Here is a 23,402-nt window from a genome sequence, read left to right as displayed (position 1 = left end):
ATTACAATTCAATTCTTATGTAAGACTTAAAGTGTTTATCAAGTTTTAAGATACATTTTTATCATTCTACTCCTGGCAATTTTTATGATCATTTTTGCAATACAGGGACATAGATTCTAGAAAGTTTTTGAAGGATTTCCAGCTTCTTTTAGTGTACTTACTTGTAAATTCGATTTTTTTTTCCCCTGTGGTTCTTTTAAGTTTAACATTTGTACTTTATATATGGGGTGTTAAATTTGTTTTCTTACTTGTCCGTTCTGGAACTTTTGCCTTAAAGGAATTCTTTTTTTTCCTATTAGATATGTGCATTTGCCTGTGAGCACTTTTTCTAGTAAAAAATTTTTGTTGTTGTTTGTTTTGGGTGGTGTGTGTGTGTTTGGTTGTTTGTTTGTTTTGAGTTGGAGTCACTCTGTCACCCAGGCTGAAGTGAAATGGCATGATGTTGGCTCACTCTAACCTCTGCCTCCAAGCTTCAAGCGATTCCCCTGCCTCAGCATTTTGAGGAGCTTGGATTACAGGTGTATACCACCATTTCCAGCTAATTTTTGTATTTTCAGTCAAGACTTGGTTTCATCATATTTGCCAGACTGGTCTTGTATTCCTGACCTCAAGTCATCCACCCTCACTGGCCTCCCAAAATGCTAGGCTTACAGGTGTGAGCTACCATGCCTGGCCTCATTTGTTTGTTAATGTATTTTAATCTTTATTGTATTTTCTTCATGTACACATATTTTATAGTGAATGAAATAATACATTTTATTTATTAAATCAATGCTTTGGTAAGATTTTAAAAGTAGTGTTTTCATTCACTAAATACAGTATTGTGAATAGGTTAAACCTTGTATAGCATTGTGATTCTGTCTTTCATAAATTCTTCAAGAATTCTGATACTGTTTTCCCTCACCTGAGGAAAACACGCAGTTATAAAAAATTGTGTGAGTGAGTAGGTATGAAAATATAATTTGAAAGACCAATAAAGTTTACAAATACAATTTCACATTTGTATTTTGCATCATTTTGAAAATTTTATTTGCTGACAGATGAAATTCTGTATTCACCTTCATTTTAAATATACACTTTTGAATCATTTTCAAGAATGAAAATAATCCAAGGTCAAGCATTAGTTCAGGAACACGTAGAATGCAGTTGTTATACAGAATGCAGAATTGAAAGTATATTTGGAGACATTTTAGAAGGCTTAAGTCAATGTTTTGTTTTTGTTGCTCAGGTGTTTTATCATACTGTGACCAGACAGTAGCATCACTAGTGATAGTCACTAGACTACCAAAGTCTCAGGGCTGCAGTAATTATTATTGAAGAAAGTGGCAGTGTGGTTGGCTATTTAAGGAGACAAGAGGACTTAGGAGTTTCCATCTGAGGCTTAAGGGCCTGGTTTAGTGGGTGTCCTTCTTTTGCTGAAGTAGATAAGATCCAGGAGAAGTGTCCAGGGGTTTGAGATTGGTGAAGCCCATTTGTCTCCAACTCCCATTGCCAGATACTGGTCTGCCCATAATGGCACTTCCTGGGCTCACTGACTCCGGTAAATTCAAATGTAGCATTTGGACTTAAATCCCTATTCCAGCTTCTTAAACTTAGATCTAATAAGTGGATAATAAAATATGTATTCAGAAGAAAGGGAGACATCAGATAAGTATATAAGTAAATCAACCTGATCAAATATCTTCAAAAATAGTACTACAAAAAATCACTGAAGATTAAACCTTAAAAAGTTATTTTAATTGGGGAAATAGAAAAAGGTTGGAATCGTTTTAAACTGTGAGGTGTGAAATTACTATTTTTGGAATATGGGAATTATATAAAATGTCTAATTTGTTTGAAGAGCAGCATACTAGCTATTTAGTATGGGTAGAGATTAATAACCCATGTAAGAAAACTCAGAGATTAACAACAAAATTTTTTCAGAGATTTTGTTCTGTAATTAAAGACTTTTAAGATGGTTTCCTACTGATCAGTGATTCACTTATATGTATCATTTAGGCGTACTCTGTATACCCTTTTGCATAGGGACAAAGTTGTAATTTCTATCATGTAGAAAAAAAAAGGACTGTGTACCACATTTGCATTAGAGTCTTTGGACTGAGTAATGAAACAAACAGCTGAACTGCTTATGTCAGAGTACAGGTGGGCAGAGCTGAAGGTTACATCACTTGAATGTTTAACATTTCTGGGTTCTCTTCGGTCTCTCCTAGAAAGACAAATAGACTATAACTATCCTAAAGAATATATGTTACATTTAAACACTATTGAGGTAAGACCATGATCTGTCTTATCACTGTCTCCTTATCACTTTAAACTTGTGTGTATAACTTATACAACGAAATTCAGTTTATTTTTTCACCATTAACATTTTACAGTGCACATTTATCTATTTCATTCTCTTTCTAGAGAATTTTTATTGTTTTTGAGATTGAGTTTCGCTCTGTCACTCAGTCTGGATTTCAGTGGCCTGATCTCAGCTTACTGAAGCCTCTGCCTCTTGGATCCAAGCAATTATCCTACCTCAGCCTCCTCAGTAACAGGGATTACAGGCACATAACACCACTCCTGGCTAATCATGTATTTTAGTAGAGAGGGGTTTTCCCCATGTTGGTCAGACTGGTCTCAAACTTCTGACTTCAGGTGATTCAATGGCCTCAGCCACCCAAAGTACTGGGATTATAAGTGTAAGCCACCATGCCTTGCCTCCCTTTTTTGAGACAAGTTCTTGCTTGGTCACCCAGGCTGGAGTGGATTGGCACAACTTCATACAATGTAGCCTCAACCTCCTGGATTCAAGCTATCTTCTTGTCTCAGCCTCCCACATAGCTGAGACTACATGTGTGCAACACCACACCAGGCTATTTGTGTTTGTTTTTGTTTAGTGATGGAGTCTTGCTATATTGCCCAAGTGGGTATCAAATTCCTAGACCCAAAGTGTTCTCCTAGTTCAGGCTCCCAAAGTGCTGGAACTACAGGAGCAAGCCACTGCGGACAGCCTCATCACACTTTAATCACATTTTAAATGCCACTCTTCAAAATTAACAAGTAAATTTTTACTTATGAAATTCCAAATTCCAAGTCAAGTTCAGCTTCACTTTTATAAAGAGGTAAAAACACAACAAAATAAAAATCTCTCTTTTTCCTTTCCTTTGAAGTTAGCAAAGAGTTGGAGAGAAAATCATCTCTACTTTGGTTTACTAAAGTGACTGTACAGAGAAAGATTGTCATATATTATTTTCAGATCTAAAATCCTGTGAAGTTATCATCTGAACAATCATCTTATAAAAGAAAAACAAATCTCCTAGTGGGTCTCTGATGAGGATTAAATATCTTATAATTAGTAATGTACACAATTGTGATTATAGTTATTCCTTGAACCACAATATTAAAAATATGAACCTCATTTTTTTAGAACTGCTACCCTGATCAGAAAAGTAACCGCTGACCTGGTATAATAATTTGTGGCCCAGAGAGCCAGCATTCTGAACTATTCAGGTTCTTCAGGTAGTCCAAGGGTGCTAAGAGGCAAATGGGAGTCTGGACATCTTGGAGGAGTAGCAACGTCAGCTCATTTCTTGCTCCTCCCCTCACCAACTGGAATCTGTCATGTAGTAGAATGGCAAACACTTTCACAACTCTCAGTGGTGCCCCAGGGTGTCTCAAGCCCAGTATCACAGCAATGTCTTCAGCATTCCTGTGTGCATAGGCAAAGATTTATTATAGTACGTTCGTTGGAAAATCTGAACCTTAGAACTACATCAGGCTTTCCAGCATATTTCTTTAGTCATGATACACAAGGTCCCTAGCTCATCTTCAGAGAAATCAGAAATCTATGAATAAAGGGTCCACAGACAATGGGATTGCAGAGGAATTAACAGGGGTATTAATGTGCCACACACAGTGAGATATATTTTTTTTAGCCAAAGCAAAAATGTTATCTGTATAAGTGAGATGGTCATGCATTATAGAAGTGAATTTAGACAGAGAAACCTTCAGCAATGTAATTACAGGATAATGAATTTTAAGGTATGGGAAGAGGCAAGCACAAACTTACATGTTCCTGACACAGTGGACAGCTGTGAGAACCCAAGAGCTGCTAACTATGGAACCACAGCAGACCTGACTGCCACAGGTGATGATCACAGCCTTTGAAGGCATGGCATATCACAGAGAAATCTAATCTGCCAAAGCTGAAGAGAAAATTAAGCTAATTGGGCTAATTTGAATAGAATTGCCAACTGTAGACCATTTTTTTTAAAGTTTTAAATCCCTTGTATTTCTGCTAACCGAGTCAGCATTGTTAAATATGACTAGCGAAGACAAACTTCTACCTCTTTTGTGTTTATGCATTTTTCTTGGGAAAAAAGTGTTCCTTTTATTATCTTTCCAAGGTCATAGTTTCTTTACGTCCTAGCTTAAGTTTCTCTAATCAAAATATTGGGAGTTATTCCAGCTTTTTTCCCATTGCAACATTTATATAGCTATGATTTTAGCTACTTAGAAGTCATTGAAGTAGATAGGCAACAAAAATTGCAATGATTTGAAGGTATTAGAGAAATAATGAAAAATTTGGGGATAAGGCACCCATCTCTAAATTGGAGGGGGCTAATCTTCCTAAACTTATAATCTTAGTGAGATATCAACCCAATAGTTTAAATACAAAATTCAAGTTTGAAGTTCAGGAAAGTTGATATTTTTAAAATTATTTTAGAGTTCCTCAGAAAACTGAGTTGAAACAATGCTCGTTAATATATAAACAGAGAGAAAAATGGTGAAGATAACCGGTCTATAGAAGAGGTAAGGAAGTATAGATGAAATTAGAAGCATAACTAAGATCTTAAGTGTGGTTGTCTTTGAATTAGTCTTTGGAGATGTGAGCAAATAATTATGGTCTCTTTTATGTTTTAAATATATTATTTACTGTAGCTATGGAAATAGGTGGTAGCTATAAAATAGCTGTTGTTAAGTGCACATTTAATACATGAGACCAAAAGAGATCCCTCAATTTCCAAGGAAATAAGTGGAAGTACAGTAATGTGAAATAGACATTACAAATATTGTTATAGGTTTTCTGACAGCCAAGGGAAGGAGGAAACTGATAATCACAATATAATACAGTCTAGTACACCAGCACCTAAAACACATTACTTACTCACTTCTCACTTCTATGCTTTTTCCAAACATCATAATATCTTTAACTTAAAATATACTTAATTCAAAAGAACTCTATTACAAATGTAAGGTACTGTGTGGTAGTAAAGAAATGTCTTTGTGTTAGGAGAGTGGGTCTTAATGCTAGCTGTATTAATCTTTTGCCATGAGAACTTGATCAATCCATTCTATTTATCTAGTATCAGAATTCACATTTAAGATTACTATAATAATCATGTTATATGATCTACATCATAGAGTAATCTATAGGGATACTATGGAAATTGAATCAAATATCAAGTATGAAATATTTTTGCAATCCATAAGGAAAATAATTTTTATGATTTGGTATTTAAAAAACTCTTGCATTTCACAGGAAGAATTTTCTCTCCTCTGTCCTTTCCTCTTTTCTTTTCTATTTCCATTGTCTTCTTCTTTTACTTCTCCCACTAAGTTTTTAAGCCTTACTCTGCAGCTGCAGCAGAGAAATGAAGTGTGGCGGAATACAAGAGGAAGTGGAGGTAAAAGCCGAGGCACTTGGAGAAGTAGAGACTAAAATGGACACGGAAGCAGAGGTAGTAATGGGCCCTTGCTGGTGCCATGGTGCATGGCTAGGCTGTGTCACTCCCTTGAGCCAGAAAAGCAAAGGGTGCACTTGGCTGAAGACATGTGGCTTTGTGTAACACTCCTTAAAGTGACTCAAGATTCCCACTTGCACCTAAGTGTCCTTTTGCTGTAGATGGCACACCAAAGGTGCTCCCAGGTCACCCTGCGAGAAACAAGAGACAAGATAGCAATCAATATTTTGAAGGAGGGCCAGAAGTAACTTTTGTTGTTCAAGATATTCCTTTTGTCCCTGGCATTCACACCCCATGAATTTGCACCTTACGGCCATCCTCTCACACAGCTTGCTTGGCCTTGACACAAAAAGAGGTTGTTGTCCAGGCTTGGGTCCTGATTGAGATCCAGGCATCAGGAGAGTTTGTTTTGTTAAAACTATGGCTGGAGCAGCATGCAAGACTGAACAAGAAGGGCACAGTGCACATGGAGATGGAAGAGGACAAGAAAGAAGAAGGAAAAAGAAGGAAGAGAGATAAGAGAGGTACATGGGACATCAGGGCTTTCTTTTATCTTGATAATTTTTAATTTCCAGCCATAGTGCTGGTAAACAAGTCTTCCAGGAAGCCAAGTGATTGTAATCTGGCTTGGTTGGAGAGAATTGATTTTATCCTGGCTTTCTGTGTCAGTTATGTCAGTAAACAAAGCGATAAAATACTGATCTGGGAAAGGCACAGTTTTTACTGGCAGAAAGGGTACATGTTTAGACAAGGAGCCAAAATGACTCGTTAATAGTGTTTCTTCATTAGGCTCAATTTCAGGAGAAGAAAATGATGCAATTATATCAGCCTTATAATGGGTTCTGGGTCTTAGTATTTCTGTTTCAGGCTGGATAAAGTTTCTCACTTTTCCAGCTTTAAAAACAGCAAAGGATTCAATAATATCAGCTTCAGACTGGATCCAATGTGTGTCTGCTTGGGTTACAGACAGTATCCAAGATATGAGTGTTCTTCCTTTAAGCAACATCCATGGTTTGACTACTGGAGGTAGAACCTTGGGGCGGAATCTTAGTAGGAAGGTTTCAGACTGGATAAAAGGGTGAATTATGTCAACTTCTGGCTGGATCCAGGGACTATTTGAGATTTTGAATAAGCCCAGGATCTGCCTTTATTCATTTGAATGTAAAATGAAGATCTGACTATATCAGTTTCCTGCTTGTTCCAGGGTCTCACTGCTTGGGTTTCAGGGTGGGTCCAGGTTTGATATATAGCAGATCTTTTCTGAGTCCAGGGCCAAAACATACCAACTTCTGTCTGTGGCCAGGGAAAGATTGGCTGACTCTCAGGATGAATCTGACTGTGTCACTCTCAAGTTGGTTCCAGGATCTTACTGAATTCATTTGAGTCTGGAACCAGTATCTTACCACCGTATTGGCTTCAGGGTGGGTCCAGGGATTCATTTTAGAGTAAGTCCATTGTCTGATTGTAACAGGTACATGCTGAGTCCAAGGGTAACTTATGCTAACTTGATTCTGGGTCCAGGAGTATGTCATTTGAGATTCAAGTTGGGTCCAGGGCCAGACTGCATCATTTTGAGTTGGGGACGAATCCGTCAACACACCCACCTCAGACCAGGTCCTAATTGCTTGAGATTCAGGATCAGTTCATTGTTTCATTTTACCAGTATCAGAATGGCTCCAGTGTCTGACTGTATTGGCTTCAACATAGGTCCAAGGGTCGATAACATCACCTTCAGGCTGGGTCCAGGGTCTGGCTGCATTCTTTTCAGATTGGTTCAATGGGTGGATTATTTGCCACTCTGGCTTCATCCATGTAGTAACTGTTTGAGAATAAGGTTGAGTACTATTTCTTCTTGTATTGTTTTGGGTCTGAAACCAGGCACTCAGAGTATTAATGTCAGGCATGGTCATGCATTTTCCTGCCTGCATTTCAGCCTGATACAACAGTGTAGTGTATCAGAGAAGGACAGGGTCCAGGTCCTGACTGCTTGAAATTCAGCACGAGTCAAAGGTCTGATTGTATTAGTTTTAGCTCAAGTCCAGGGTTGGATTGTGCCTGCTTCAGTCCAGATCCATAGTTTTACTGTATCACCTTCTGGGATCTGGTCTGGGATCTCATTGTACCTACTTCAGATTCGGTACATTGGAAGAAGATATCAGTTTCAGACTGAATCCGTGTTATAAATGTTGTAGTTCTATGTTTGGACCAGGATTCTATTTTACCAAGTCCAAAGGGAGTAAATGTGCTCAGTATTTGAACCTCTGACTGGGCCCAAGGTGTTTTGTTTTTTTGTTGTTGTTGTTTTGTTTTGTTTTGTTTTCTATTCCAGTTTTAAACTAAATTCTGCTAACTAGAGCTTCAGGCTGGGACCATGGTTTTGCTGCTAGTGGTGCAGGCAGTATCCAGGATATAAATATTTCAAATTCAGGTGAGGTCCATTCATTGATATTTTCAATCTCATGGTGTGTCTATAAAACAGACACTTGATTTTCATCTTGGATCAAAGGTTGTGTGGTATCGGGTTGAGGCAGTAATGAAATTCTATAAATAGTTTAGCTTCAGGAAGTGTCTAGAATTTCTTAGCTTCAGTTTTAAGCATTGTCCAAAATGAGCCCATATCACTCTGTGTATAAGAATTTGCATCTGGAAAATCATCATGAGTACACTTTGTGTCTGTGGAAGCTGTGTCCTCTGTCCATGTATTTACCACTGGAGACTCAGACTGGGATCATGGCGTGATTGATTCATACATAGGTAGTGTCCAGGTTTTTTCTGCTGAAGGGATATCCTGGGTCCATGGTAACACTGAGGAAACTATAGCCCATGCCCTTGGATTTTCTGCTGAAGATTCATCATAATTCCATGATATAAGTATATCAGATACAGTCTGTGTCCAGGTAATTCCTACTGGAGACTGGGCCTACAGCCACAGTATAATTTTGTCAGATGCTGGCTGTGTGGAGGTAATGACTGCAGAAGATTCAGCCTGGGTCCACAGTGCAAATATATCAGATATAGTCTGTGTCCAGGGATTTGCTGCTAGAAGTAAAACTTTGGTACATGGGATGACTGTGGAAGCTATTGTGTCTATCCACGGATTGACTGCTAGAGACACAGGCTGGGTCCACAATGATAATGTATTAGATATAGGCAGTATCCAGTGATTTACTGCTGAAGATTCAAATTGGATCAATTTTATGTATGTGTCAGATACTGGCAGTATCCATGTAATTAATACTGCAGTTTCCGATTGGGACCATAATCTGATTGTATTAGATGAAGGCTGTGCCCAGGCCTTTACTGTTGCAGCTATGGCCTGTGCCCAAATTGTAGCTGTATAAAAAACAGGCTCTGTCCAGGGATTTAATGCTGGAAATTCAGCCTGGGTCCAGGGTATAACTTTCGAAGCTACAGTCTCTGTCCAGGTATTTGCTGGTAGATACTTAGTTTGAGTCCGTGCTTCCAGTGTACTATGTAAACTTTGTGAAAACATTAAAGATAGAGTTACAGAACGTGTACACATTGTATCAGCAACAGGATGTGTCAAGGGATGTACTGCCAAATATTCAGTCTGGGTACATGATATGACTGTATCCGTTTCAGCCTCTAACAGAGGACATGGGGCTAGAGATTCAGAGTGTTCAGATATTTATAATTTGAGACTTCGACTGCATCACGGGATTTATAGCTGGAAATTCAGCCTGGTTCCAAATGTTTACTGATGGATATTTCATTTGGGTTCATAGTGTGACTGCATCAGGTAGAGGTTATAACCAGAAATTGACTGCTGGAGATTTTTTCTGTGTCCATGTTATGACTGTGTCAGCTAGAGCCTCTCCCCTGGGAATTATTAGAAATACATCCTATACTGCAGTGTGTCTATACCAGTTATAGCCAATGTTAAGGGATTTATTGCTGGCAACAGATCCTGGTTCCATGATGAGACTATTTCAGTTTTAGACTTTCTCCATGACTTTACTGCTACATTATCATTCTTAGCCAATGATTTCACTCTATCAAGTAGAGTATATGTGCAGACATTGTTGATTTTAGAAAGAGCCTGGGTCCACAGTAAGATAATTTCTGTTTCAAGCTTTGTGGAGGGATTTACTCCTACAGATTCAGCTTGGTTCAGTGGTATAACTAGCAGGCTGTGTTCAGTCATTTACTTTTGGAGACTCAGCCTCAGTCTATCGTGTGAATATACTGGTTTCATATGGTTTCCAGAGATTTATGGCAGGTAATTTGACTTGGTTCCATAGTTTGATTGTATAAGCTTTTGCCTGTGTCAAATGCTTTACTGCTGAAGACTCAGCCTGGGTCCATGGTATGAGTGTAACAGATACAGATTGGATCCAAGGCTTTACTGTTAAAAATTCAGACTGAGTGCACAGTGTCTGTGTATTAGCTACAGCTTCTGTCCAGTAAGCTACTGCTGGAGAGTCAGCCTGAGGCCGTGGTGTATCTGTGTCATACATAGACTGTGTCCAATACCTGCTAGAGATTCAGACAGTGCCCATAGTCTGAATAGTAGCAGCCTAAGGCAGTATCCATGGATATCCTGCTATTAATTCAGCCTCCTTCCATAATGTGATGCTATCAGCTATGAACATTGTCCAGCTATTTACTGATGGACATTCAACCTGGGTCCAAGGCGTGACTATGGAAGGTACAGGCTGTGTCCATGGAATTACTGCTGGAGATACAGCCTGGGCCCACAGTGTGACTGGAAGATACGGCATCTGTGCACGGATTTACTGTTGGAGACTCAGCTTGTGTCCAAAGGATAATGTTATCAGATTCAGGTAGTGTACAGAGATTTACTGCTGAAGCATCTTCAGCCCATGGTTTGATTGCATAAGATATATATTGTGTCCATGGATTTATTGCTGGAGACTCATCCTGAATCTGTGGTATAGTACTGTCACCTACAGACTTTTTCTGGGGATTTATTGCTGGAAATTCAGCCTTGGTCCACAGCTTGTCTGCATCAGCTATTGTCTGTGTCCAAGAATTTACTGCTGGAGAATCATTCAGGATCCCCTGTGTGACTGTATAAGTTTCAGATCGTGCCCTGTCATTTCCTTCTATAAATATAGCCTGATTCCATGGTAGGACCATATCAGCTGTAGCCTCTCTCCAGGGATTCATTGCTGGAGTTTTACCTGGAATCCATGCTTGAGTCAAAGATACTGGTGGATATTCAGCATGGGCCTATGGTAGGAAAATATCATGTGCACAGGGATTTATTTGTAAAGTTTCAGCCAGAATCCATGTTGTGAGTATATCAGTTTCAGACTGTGTCCAAGGATTTAATTATAGTGATTTAGCCTGGATACACATAGTGACCTTGTCAGATATAGCACAGTGTATCCATGAATTCATCACTAGTGATTCAGCATGGGTCCCTAGTGTGGTTATGTCAGTTTCCAGCTGTTTCCAGAAATGTGTTGCTGGAGCCTCAACCTGGGTTCACAGTGTTATTGTTTCAGTAAAAAAATGTATCCAGTATTTTACTGCTGGCAAATAAGCCATGGTCCACAATGAGACAGGATTAAATTCAGATGGGAGCCAGTTACTTCCTTCTAGATATTCAGGCAGTAATTTTGTCCAAAGATTTATTGTTGGCACTTCATCCAGGATCAGTTGTATGACAGTTTCAGCTATAGTTTTTGCCCAGGATTTTATTATTGGAAATCTAATTTGGATCCATGGTGTGACTATCTTAGCTATAGGCTTTGTCAAGGGAAATAAGGCTGGAAATTCACCTTGGTTCCAACGTGTGACTTTATCAGATACAGAATGTGTCCAGAGATTCACTGCTAGAGATTTGGCAATAGTCCACAGTATGACCGGATCCATTTCAGACTGCCTCCAGGATGTTAATCCTTGAAATTCAGCCTTTGTCCATGTTGCGACTATACCTGCTAACATCTTTGTCCAACAGTTTATTCTTGTAGTTTCAGTCTGGGTCCATGGTGGGACTGTATCAGTTTCAGATTGTGTCCAGGAATTTAATTCTTGAGACTCTCCTTGCATCCATGGTGATAATATAGTAGCTTCATTTTGTATCCAGCAGTTACTTCATTTTGTATCCACCAATGTCTTTCTGAATCTAGGGTCTCAAAGTGTCATCTCCAGCTTGGATACAGGATCTAACTTTATCACTTTCAACCTTGCCCCAGTGTCTAAATGCATAAGTGTCATGATGTGTTCAGTCTCTTAACTCATCAGCCACAGGTTGGTTCCAAAACCTCACTATTTCAGTTTCAGATTGTATCCAATGGTGATCTGTCAGAGTTATTGGTTCTCTCTGCTGTGTGACTGTATCTGCTTGAGACTGAGACAAAGGTTTGATGATATCAGCTTCTGTGTGATTCTGGGTCTGGATCTATCACCTTCAGACTGGGGCCTAGGTACCACTGTTTCCATCCTAGTTTGGGACCAGTACTTAACTGGATCTGTTTCTGGTTGGTTCTAATGTTTTTCTTTCCATTCTTCAGTCTGGGTTCTGGGCCACAACATTTTAAATTTATGACAAATCCAGAGTCTCATTCTTTCATTTTCAGTTTGTAACCACGGTTTAATTGTATCAGCTTTCAGTCGAGTCAAGAGTCTTCTTGGTTGTTTCTGGCTGGGTCCAGGTTTGGAATATGGCTGTTTCAGGCTGACTCCAGGGCCTGATCATGTCAACTTTTGAGTGAATTAAGGGCTCAATTATGTTCATAGTAGGATGTATTAAGATACATGTATGCATCAGGCGTTTGAGTATAATAGCCTCATGCTTATTCAATGTACTAAATCTATCCATTTGATTTGAGTGTCCGATCTTATTGATTTTATGTTGCATCTAAGACCTAATGTTGTCATCTTCTGACTTAGCACATGAATATGGAGTATGCCATATAGAAGAAATCCAGAGCTGAGTTGACTCAGGTTCCATGAGAGTCCAGTATCCATCTGTCCTTTCTATAGCTTCTTGGTATTCAAATACATTCTATACTGGCTGACACCATGATTCAAAGGTATAGGTTACTGTAGCATATTGAGACACATCTTCACTGAGTGATCAATGAGCCCATAGTTCAATTTTATTAACTATGAAAAGAAATGGTGGAATCTAGTTTAAGTTACTGGTTTAGCACCAGGGTTAACACTATGAGCTACCTGATGATTTTGGCTTCTGATACTCTTCACTAGACATAATTTGCATCACTGTTCCTGTTTTATATGACACAAATTGTTTCCAAGTTTCAACTTAAGCAGTAATTTCAAGCCAAGGTCTAGCTACAAGTTGTACATGAGGAAGGACATTAATAGATTGAACTTGAAACTGACCAGTATCCATCTTATAAGGAATTTAGATCCACCTCTGCCTCTTGAAAAGAGAAACCGGGATCCACCAGCATTAACTAATGGTAGAGTATGAAGCCTAATTATATGAGCTAATGTATAAATCCAAGATCTTGCGGAATCAATCACACTTTGATATTTATAATTCATTGTATTTCTCTGAGGAAGATTCCAGGGTATAGGTATAATAGTTGTTTGGGAGTTCTGGGGTCCAGAAAAAAACATTGAGAAGTGTTCATTTCTGATATACTCCAGCATTCAGCTGTATTGGGATGATCCCATGGTTTGGCAACAGGAGAAATCCATGGTCATACCATTGGGAATTTGCTAGCTGAGGAGAGGTGACCACTTTGAAAGTGTAATAGCCTATTGGCATAGAAAGTCTCTATCATTTGAATCAAAAAACATTGACTGGGGATTCCAGTGCTTTCTGTTCACTGTGAAAGTGCTTAATCTTCTCCTCCATGTTTGTACTGAGAATCTATGGAAGACCAAAGTGGCAGAGCTTGTGTTATAGCTAAGTGTGTTTTGCGGACTATCTTCTACTCCAGGAGGAAACTGCAGGGTAGAGAAAAAAATAGGACCTAGTGATTTCTGGGATGCATTGATAAGCTGTCTCATCAAATTCAGTTCCCAGCCAAGTAGGTGTTTAAAATCATCAGGGCACACTCCTTCATTGTGTTGGGATTTCATTCTGGTACAGATTATGAGCAGAAATAAGGTCAGATGGGGTGAAGATACAATCTAGTGAGGGTTGGATGCAGTCCTGCACCTTCACCTTCAAAAAAGCCAAAGACGGATGACACAGAAGGTGCTTCCAACAGCATCCTTGCATTCTGTTAATTGAAAAAGTAGTCCACACTATGGCCGTATGTTCATCTGGGAGTACTCCAACATGCAGGGAATATTTGGAGTGCAAACTGGGGCCTTCCTGGCAAACTCCCAATTTGAGGGCTTTCATTCCCATAGCCAAATGGGACTGGGATGGATTGATGCTGGGTGGGATGTGGCCTCCACACTTGAATCTTCTTTTCCTGACTTCCATACTCCTGATTGGCATATGGTTTCCTGGGTCTGACTAAATGTCTTACACACTAAATATTTCCCAGTTCATGGAGGATGACCCTCATGGGAATCTGTTGTGTGAGTGTTTCCTTCCAAACACTGTCACATTTTAATGCCTGGACTGCTTTGATACATTTAAAACCATAAATTCCACTACAGATGCCAGCCAGAAAGAAAACTTTTGTTCTCCCACTTCTATTGGAGAGCTCCGTGATTCACGTAGGATAAGAAGCAGGCAAGGCTGTCTGGCTTTTACCTGGTAATGTGGGCTGCATTTCATTATATCTGCATGCCATTTCTCATTGTGGAGGGAGTATTCCATTGAGCTGTTGCTGGACGCAGCTGCCTCTCACCAAAGATCCCTTGGCTGCTAGGGATTTCAGTGAGAAAAAGGAAAGTTGGGTAAGCTAGCTCCCACTCCAGGGTTTGGGTCATGATCTCTTTTTGGGGGCTGTGGTTGTTTGTACTTTGCAGGAGGCTTTTAGGTCCTCTGACAGGAATCTTTGAACATTGCTTGGACTCCAGCACAAGTCAGCTTGTTCTCTTGGGTGAGTTTTGATTTTTCTTTGCTGTCATGGTGAGTCCACAGTGACTTTCAACAACACTACTAAACACCCTATTCAGGCTTGCAATCACAACAGACTACCTCAGAGACATTGTCTTAACCTTATCTGCACCTGTGAGCACCCAGTTCAAGGGGTGAGAACATTGCTCCACCTTGGACTTGCCTTTGTCATGGTCCCTGCCTTTCCCAGACTGCCCTTGCAGGGTCCAGGGTGAAGGGAGGAAGTTAGGTAAAGGGCCAGGCCATCTTTCACTGATATCCACCTCTTGGGTCTCAGGTATGATTCCATCGATCAAAGACCCTCAAAAACTCACCAGACTATATTCCAAAACCCATGGGACCAAATTCTTGCACACAGTCTCTTTTGAGAATGGAGTCAGAAGAGCAGTTTCCAGGGACCACCTCACAGTCTCAAAACTTCTTCTTCTCCATCTGGACCAGACCACAAAAACAGCCCAATGGAGCCCTAAAGTCGCTGCCTGTTCCATCTTTTTTCTGCTTAGGAAGGTTCACAGATCTGAGAACTGGGTGCCTGCACCTGCCTGCGAATGCCCATGTGCTGCTCTCAGGGCACCAGGTCTCACCTGTGAGCTCTGTCTAGCTCACAGTGAATGACACCATTGCCTAGCAACAAGTCACTGTGACTTGGCAGGAAGGAGACCTCCCTGGAGGTGCATTGGCGGTGGACTCTCATCTGTTTTCTTTGTGTGATGCATGGGATAGTACCGTGATTCTAGGAGAGGGCAAGCATGAGTCAGCTTGAAGAAACGTCAAGGAGAGCTCCAGAAATAAAAAACAAAATTCCCATGGGTCCAAAAAAAAATCTGCAGGATGTCTCAGGCCTGCCTACACATTTTAGGGGTTAGTCCTTTAGAAACTTGCTCCACAGTGACTTATAGGTACAACCCGCCTGTATTCCCCAGGGTTGCTCTCTCCATGGTGGGGATTTCTGCAGAGCCATGCAGCCTCAGAAGATGCCTAGCTGTGTGTTTCTTTTGGAGTGTTGCAAGTGTTGGATGTCTGCCTTTGTGTGTGTGTGTGTGTGTGTGTTTGTGTGTGCACGCGTGCCATGAGCCTGTAAGTGGAGCCTACTAACGTGAATGTGGCTAACGCACTCTTGAAGCAGCACTTCTTTCGTTTGAGTCTCCCAACCTTTTGGTGGGTGGTCTTTGCGGCTCTTCCTGGGCTGTGGGGCTCCGTGTTCTTTATTTCCTGTGGATAAAGAATCCACAGTGAATTGGGAGGCTGGCTGTGACCTGTCTAAGTTCAAATCACCTACCCCTGCAATTAAAGCCACTCTTCTTCACAGAAGAGGAGCACACCTCAACAGAGAATAGACATCTCCCAGTGTTTCATTGTCCTGTGACAAAGCCCAAGAGGGACACTAAAGTTCTCTCTGCAGGGCCCGTTGTAATTACCTCAAATTTGCCTGGCAGTTGAGCAGGTGCTTTACGTTGTGAGGGGGCACTCTGCCGTCATCTTGGAATTTCATTCTTGGACAGAAAGCGTGAGCAACAATAAGGTCAGAGGGGTGAGGATGGAATCTGGTCAGGATTGGATGGGGTCCCACACCTTCACCTGCAAAAAAGGTGAAGAGTGATGACACAGAAATTTTTTCCAACTGCATCCTCACGTTCCCTTACTTGCAGAAGCAGTCCACACCATGGCCTGGTGTTCAGGTGGGAGTACTCCAACTTGCAAGGAACATTTAAAGTACAGATTGGGGCCATCCTGGCAAACTCCTGCTTTGAGGGCTTTCATACCCAGAGCCAGATGGTAGTGGAATGGATTGATGCTGGGTGGGATATGGCCTCCAGACTCGCTTCTTCTTTTCCTGCTTTCCATGATCCTCCTCAGCCTAGGGTATCCTGGGTCTGTGTCACCATCTTCCACACTAAATGTTTCTCAGTTCTTTGAGAACAAACCTCGTGAGAATCTATTTTGTGAGTGTTTCCTTCTAAACACAGTCATATTTTAATGACTGGGCAGCTTTGATAGTTTCAAAACCATAAGTTCCTGTTACAGTCGCCAACAAAGAAACTCTTGTTCTCCCACTTCTTTGGGTGGGTTGCATGATTCCTGTAGGACGAGAAGCAGGCAGCCATGTCTAGCTTTTTCCTGTAAATCTAGCCTCTGTTTCATTTCATCTACAGGACCTCATTCTGGAGGGCCTCGTTCATTGGGCTGTCACTTGTTGGAACTGCTTCTTGAGACAGATTATTTAGCTGCCAGGGATTTCAGAGAGCAAAAGGAACTTCAGGTAGGCTAGCTGCAGTTCAGGTTGTGGGTCATTGTCTTCTTTTGGGGGCTAAGGTTGTTTGTACTTTGCAGGAGGCATTTGGGTGCTGTGACAGGAATCATTGAGCATTGCTTGGACTCCAGCACAGGCAGCTCATTCTGTCATGCCAGCCTTGATTTTTCTTTGTTTTCATAGGGAATCCACAGTGTCCCCTCAACAGCATTACTGGGGATCCTGTTTAGGCTTGCTGTTGCCACAGAGGCCATTGGGACACTGTCTCAAACTCATCTGCACCTGTGAGAGGCCAGTCTGAGGTGTGAGAAAACTACTCCACTTTGGACATGCCTTTGTCGTGGTTTCTGCCTTTCCCAGAAAGCTCCTGTGAGGTCGAGGATGAAGGGAGGCAGTGAGGTCAAGAGCCCAGACATCTTTCACTGATACATGCCTCTGGGGTCTCAGGTATGATTCTGTCACTCAAACTACCCTCAGTAACACACCAGGCTATATTCCAATCCCAATGTGACCAGATTCTGCCACATAGCTTCTTTCAGGAATGAGTCAGAAGAGCAGGTTCCAGTGATCACCTCATAGTCATGAAATGCTCCTCCTCCAGCAGGACCCAAACACAGAAATGGCCTGAACGGGCTCAAAGGTCGAGACTTTTAGAGTCTCGCAGTGGGTTTTGCAGGTAGTCTTTTTCCTGATACCAGGCCAGCTCTACCTGTACCAGTTTTCTCTACTTAGGCAGGCTGACATTTCTGACAGCCGAGCACCAAGCCTGCCTCACGAATGCACATGCAGTTGTCTCAGTGCACCTGTTCTGATTGTGAGCTCTGGCTAGTGTCACAATGAATGTCAATGTTGCCTAGTGACAAGGACTACAGCTTGGCAGTGTAGGAAACCTCCATGAAGGTTCGTCAGTGGTGGATTCTTGCTTGTTTTTTCTGTGGAATCCATGGGATAGTCCCATGATTCTAGGAGAGGGAAGACATGATCCAGCCTGAAGAAATATCAAGCAAAGACTCAGGAATAAACCACGAAATCCCTAAGGTTCCAAAAAATCTGCTGGATTCCTCAGGCCTGCCTAGAATTTGTAGGGGTGAGTCTTTTTGAAATTGCCCCACTGCGATTTGTAGGTACAGCCTGCTTGTGTTCCTTGGGTTTGCTCTCTACGAAATGGGTCTTCCTGCAGAACCACGCAGCCTCAGGGGCTGACAGGTTGTGTGTTTCTGTGGGATGGTTTTGAGTGTTGGATATCTCCATGTGTGTGTGGCATTCAGTGTGTGTGTGCCTTTAAGCGGAGTCTGCTTAAAGGAATGTGACTAATGCATGTCAGTGATTTTTTTTTTTTTTTTTTGAGTCTGCCAACCTTGTTGTGGCCTGTCTGTGTGGCTCTGCTTAGGGTGGCTCTGCTTAGGCTGTGGTTCTCTGCATTCTTTATTTTTCTGTGGATCATGAATCTGCAGTGAATTAAGAGGTGTACCATGACCTGCAAGCGTCCAAATCACCTCTTGCTGCAAAAAAAAAAAAAAAAAGAAAAAGAAAAAAAAGCCACTCTTTTGAAAGAGAAGCACACCATACCAAAAAACACAAATCTCCCAGTGTTTCATTGTCCTGTGGCCAAACCAGACAGAGACACTAGCAGTCCTGTCCACAGGGCCACTTGAATTCACCTTGACTTCAGTTCCCAGATGAGCAGGTGCTTCATGTCATGAGGTTGCACCCCTCCATCATCTTGGGATTTCGTAATGCAACATAGAATGTGAGCAGCAGTAAGGTCAGATAGGGGTGAGGTTATAATCTAGTGAGGTTTGGATGGGTTCCAGCAACTTCATCTGAAAAAAAAAACTCAAGACAGGTGACACTGAAGATGCTTCTAACTCCATGTCTGCATTCCCTTAATTTCACAAGCAGTCCACATGATGGCCTGGTGTTTAGATGGGAGTAGTCTAAGGTGCAAAGAACATTTGGAGTGCAAATTGGAGTCACCCTGGCAAACTTGATTTGAGGGCTTTTATGTCTTGAACCAAATGTTAATGGAATGGATTGATGCTGGGTGGGATGTGGCCCCCAGACTAGCCTCTTCTTTTCCTGAATTCCATGTTCCTCTTCAGGCTAGGGTTTGCTGGGTCTGATTCAACCACTTCCACCCTAAACATTTCCCAGTTCGTGGGGAACGACCCTCATGGGAATCCATTGCGTGAATGTTTCTTTCTAAACACTGTTATGTTTAAATGAGTGGGCAGCTTTGATGCTTTTAAAGCCGTAAATTCATGTTATAGGCACCAAAAAGGAAACTCTTATTCTCCCTCTTCTATTGGAGGGCTGCATTATTCCTGTAGGATGAGAAGCACACAGCCGTGTCTGGTTTTTGGCTGGTAATATAGCCTCTGTTTCATTTCATCTGCACAGCCTTCTCATCATGGAAGAGCTCTTTCACTGGGCTGTTGCTGGATGGGACTGACTGTTCCTTCAGATTGTTTAGCTGCCAGAAATTTCAGAGAGCAAAAGGAACTTTGGGTAGGCTGGCTGCCCTCCAGGTTGTGGTTCATTGTCTCCTTGTGGGAGCTGAGGTGGTTTGCACATTGCAGGAGACTTTTCAGTCCTCTGATAGGAATCATTCAATATTGCATGACTCAAGCACAAGGCAGCTCATTCTCTCAGGTGAGCCTTGATTTATCTTTGCTTTCATGGGGAATCCTCAGTGGCCCTCAACAGCACCACTGGTCACCTTTCTTAGGCTTGCCATTGCCACAAACAGCATCTGAGATACTGTGTCAACTTCATCTTCACCTGTGAGAGGCCAGTCCGAGGTTTGAGAACACTGCTCCACCCTGGACTTGGCTTTGTCATCGTTCCTGCCTTTTCCAGAGAGGCCTTACAAGGCCCAGAATGAAGAGAGGAAGTGACATCAAGATCCCAGTCATCTTTCAATGACACCCATCTCTGGGGTCTCAGGTAAAATTCTGCCACCCAAAGAACCCTCAACAACACACTAGTCTATATTCCAATCCCCATGGGACCTAGTTTTTCCAGACAGACTCTTTCAGGAATGGAGTCAGAAGAGTAGTTTCCAGAAGCCACCTTAGAATCTTGAAATGCCTCCCCCTCCATGGGGACCTGACCATGGAGACGGTCTGAAGGGGCCCTGAGGTTGAGACTTTTAGGGTCCTACAGTGGGTTTTCACAGATAGCCTTTTCCCTGATACCAGGCAGGCTTTGCCTGTTTCATTTTCCTCTGCCTAGGTGTGTTGATAGCTCTGATAGCCAGGCACTTAGGCCTGCCTCATGAATGTGCATGCGCTAGTCTCAGGGCACCTGGCCTGATTGTGAGCTCTGGCTAGCATCACAATGAATGTCACCATTGCCTAGCGACAAGTCTCTGCGGCTTGGTGAAGGGGACTTCCATGGATTTGCTCCGGCCATGGACTCTCACCTGTCTTCTGTGTGGGATCCATGGGATTATCCCATGATCCTAGAAGAGGACAGAAGTGAGCCAGATTGAAGAAATGTTAAGCAGAGCCCCAGGAATGAATGGTGAAATCCCTAAGGATCCATAAGGATCTGCAGGATTCCTCAGGCTTGCCTAGACGTTGTAGGGATGAGTCTTTTTGAAACTTGTACAATGGTAATTACTAGGTACAGCCTGCATGTGTTCCTTGGGGTTGCTCACTCCCAAGTGGGGCTTCCTGCAGAACCACACAGCCTCAGGAGCTGCCAGCCTGTGTGTTTCTGCGGAAGTATTGCAAGTGTTGGATATCTGCATGTGCATGTGGCATTGTATGTTTGTGTGTGTGTGTGTGTGTGTGTGTGTGTGTGTAAGTAAAGTCTTCTTAAAGAATGTGGCTAATGCACTTCAGCAATTTTTTTGAGTGTCCCACACTTTTTGTGGTCTGTCTGTGTTGTTCTTCTTGGGCTGTGGGGCTCCATGTTCTTTATTTTTCTGCGGATCATGAATCTGCAGTGAATTGGGAGGTGGGCTGAGACCTACCAGTGTCCAAATCACCTCCCTCTGCAAAAAAAGCCACCCTTCTAGGCAAAGAAGGAGTAAACAACACCAAAAAACAGACATCTGCCAGTGCTTTATTGTCACATGGCCAACCCAGGGACAGACAATAATAGTCCTGTCCACAGGCCCCATTGAATTTACGTCAAATTCGGTTCCCAGCTGAATAGGTACTTGAAGTCATGAGGGGACACTCCTCTATCATCTTGGGATTTCATCCTGGTACATACAGTTTGAGCAGAAATAATGTCAGGTAGGGGAAAGTATACAATCTGATGAGGAGTGGATGGGGTTCTGCAACTTCACTTGCAAAAAAAAATAATAATAATAATAAGTACAGATGACCTGAGGGTGCTTCCAACATTATCGTTGCATTACCTTAATTTCACAAGCAGTCCTCACTATTGCTCGGTTTTCAGGTGGGAGTGCTCCGAAGCTCCAAAGTTCAAGCAACACTTGGAGTGCAAGTTGGGGCCATTTTGGCAAATCCCTGATTTGAGGGCTTTCATACTGGGAGCCAAATGGGAGGGGTATGGATTGATGCTGAATGGGATGTGGCCTCCAGACTTACCTCTTGTTTTCTTGACTTCCATGTTTGTCATCAGCCAAGGGTTTCTCTGGGTCTAGCTCAATGACTTTTTCACCAAACATTTCCCAGTTGACGGTGAATGACCCTCATTGGAATCTATTGTGTGAATGTTGCCTTCTAAACACTTTCACGTTTTAATGACTGGGCAGCTTTGTTACTTTTAGAACCATAAATTCCAGTTACAGCTAAAAACAGGAAACCATTCTTCTCCCACTTACATAGGAGGGCTGCATGATTCCTATAGGATGAAAAGCAGGCAGCTGTGTCAGGCCTTTGCCTGGTAATCTAGACTCTGTTTTCATTTCATCTACACAGCTTTCTCATTGTGGAGGGTCTCTTTCATTGGGCTGTTGCTAGATAGACTGCCTCTTGCCACAGATTATTTTGCTAGCAGGGATTTCAAAGAGCAAAAGGGACTTCAGGTAGGCTGGCTGTGCTCCAGGTTTCAGGTCGCTGTCTCATTCTGGGGTCTTAGGTTGTTTGCACCTTGCAGAAGGATTTTGGGTCCTCTGACAGGTATCACTGAACATTGCTTGGACTCAAGCTCAAGGCAGCTTGTTCTTTCAGGCAAGCTTTGATTTCTTTTTGCCATCTTCAGAAATCCACAGTGCCCCTTAACAAAACTACTGGATATGCTTTTCAGGCTTGCCATCGCCAAAGATGACCCCTGAGACACTGTCTCAACCTCATCTGCACCAGTGAGAGGCCACTCTGAGATGTGAGAGCACTGCTCCACTTTTGACTTACCTATCTTTACTGGGGTTCCTGCCTTTCCCAGAATGCTCCTGTGAGGCCCATGATGAAGGGAGGCAGTGAGATCAAGAGCCCAGCCATCTTTCACTGACACCCACCTCTGAGTTGTATGATTCCATCACACAGGAAACCCTCAACCACACACCAGACTATATTCCAACCCTTGCAGGACCTGATTCTGGAACACAGCCTCTTTTGGGAATAAAGTGTGAATAGCAGTTTCCAGGGACCACCTCACAGTCTTGAAACTCCTCCTCCTCCAGGGGGATCTGACGATGGAGATGGCCTGAAAGGGCCCTGAGGTCAAGACTTTTAGCATCCTGCAGTGGGTTTCCACAGACAGCCTTTTTCCTGATACCAGGCTTGCTCTCCATGTACCATTTTCCTCTGCTTATGCAAGCTGACAGCTCTGAGAGCTGGGCACCTGAGCCTGCCTCACGAATGCATATGAGCTGTGGCTAGTATCACAATGAATGTCACCATTGCCTTGCCACAAGTCCCTGCAGCTTGGCAGAGAAGGAGACCTCATTGGAGTTTTGTCAGAGGTGGACTCTCACCTATCTTTTTTGTGGGACCCACAGGATAGTCCCATGAACCTAGGAGAGGGCAGACATGAGCTAGCCTGAGAAAACATCAAGCAGGTCCCTAGGAACAAACTGCAAAATTCTTAGGATCCAAAAAAATCTGCATGATTCCTCATTGCTGTGTATACATTGTAAGGGTGAGTCTTTTTGAAAGTTACCCCACTGTGATTTCTATGTACAATCTGCCTGTATTCCCTGGGGTTGCTCTCTCCTCTCCCGAGTGAGACTTCTGCAGAACCCTGCAGTCTCAAGAGCTGCCAAGCTGTGTTTCTCTGTGGGAATGTTGTGAGTGTTGGATGTCTGCGTGTGTGTGTTGCATTGTGTGTTTGTGTGTGTGTGCCTTGAAGTGGAGTCTGCTTAAAGGAATGTGGCTAATGCACTTCTGCTCTCCCTTTTTTTCTTTTTCTTTTTTTTGAGTCTCCTAACCTTTTGTGTCATGTGTGGCTGTGCGTGAGCTGCAGGGCTCTGTGCTTTTTATTTTTCTGTGAATCATGAATCTGCAGTGAGCTGGGAGTGGAG

General features: G+C 42.3%; 1 pseudogene; it reads right to left on the bottom strand.

Annotated features, from left to right (window-relative positions):
- Positions 1-1,281: 1,281 nt before the first annotated feature.
- LOC131382464 (uncharacterized) lies at positions 1,282-22,673 on the bottom strand (annotated as a pseudogene).
- Between the last annotated feature and the right edge of the window lie 729 nt (positions 22,674-23,402).

The sequence above is a fragment of the Hylobates moloch genome, unplaced genomic scaffold (genome assembly GCF_009828535.3).
Source record: "Hylobates moloch isolate HMO894 unplaced genomic scaffold, HMol_V3 SCAFFOLD_25, whole genome shotgun sequence".
NCBI lineage: Eukaryota > Metazoa > Chordata > Mammalia > Primates > Hylobatidae > Hylobates > Hylobates moloch.
Note: the sequence above shows the minus strand (reverse complement) of the source record. Positions and strands in the feature narration are given on the sequence as shown.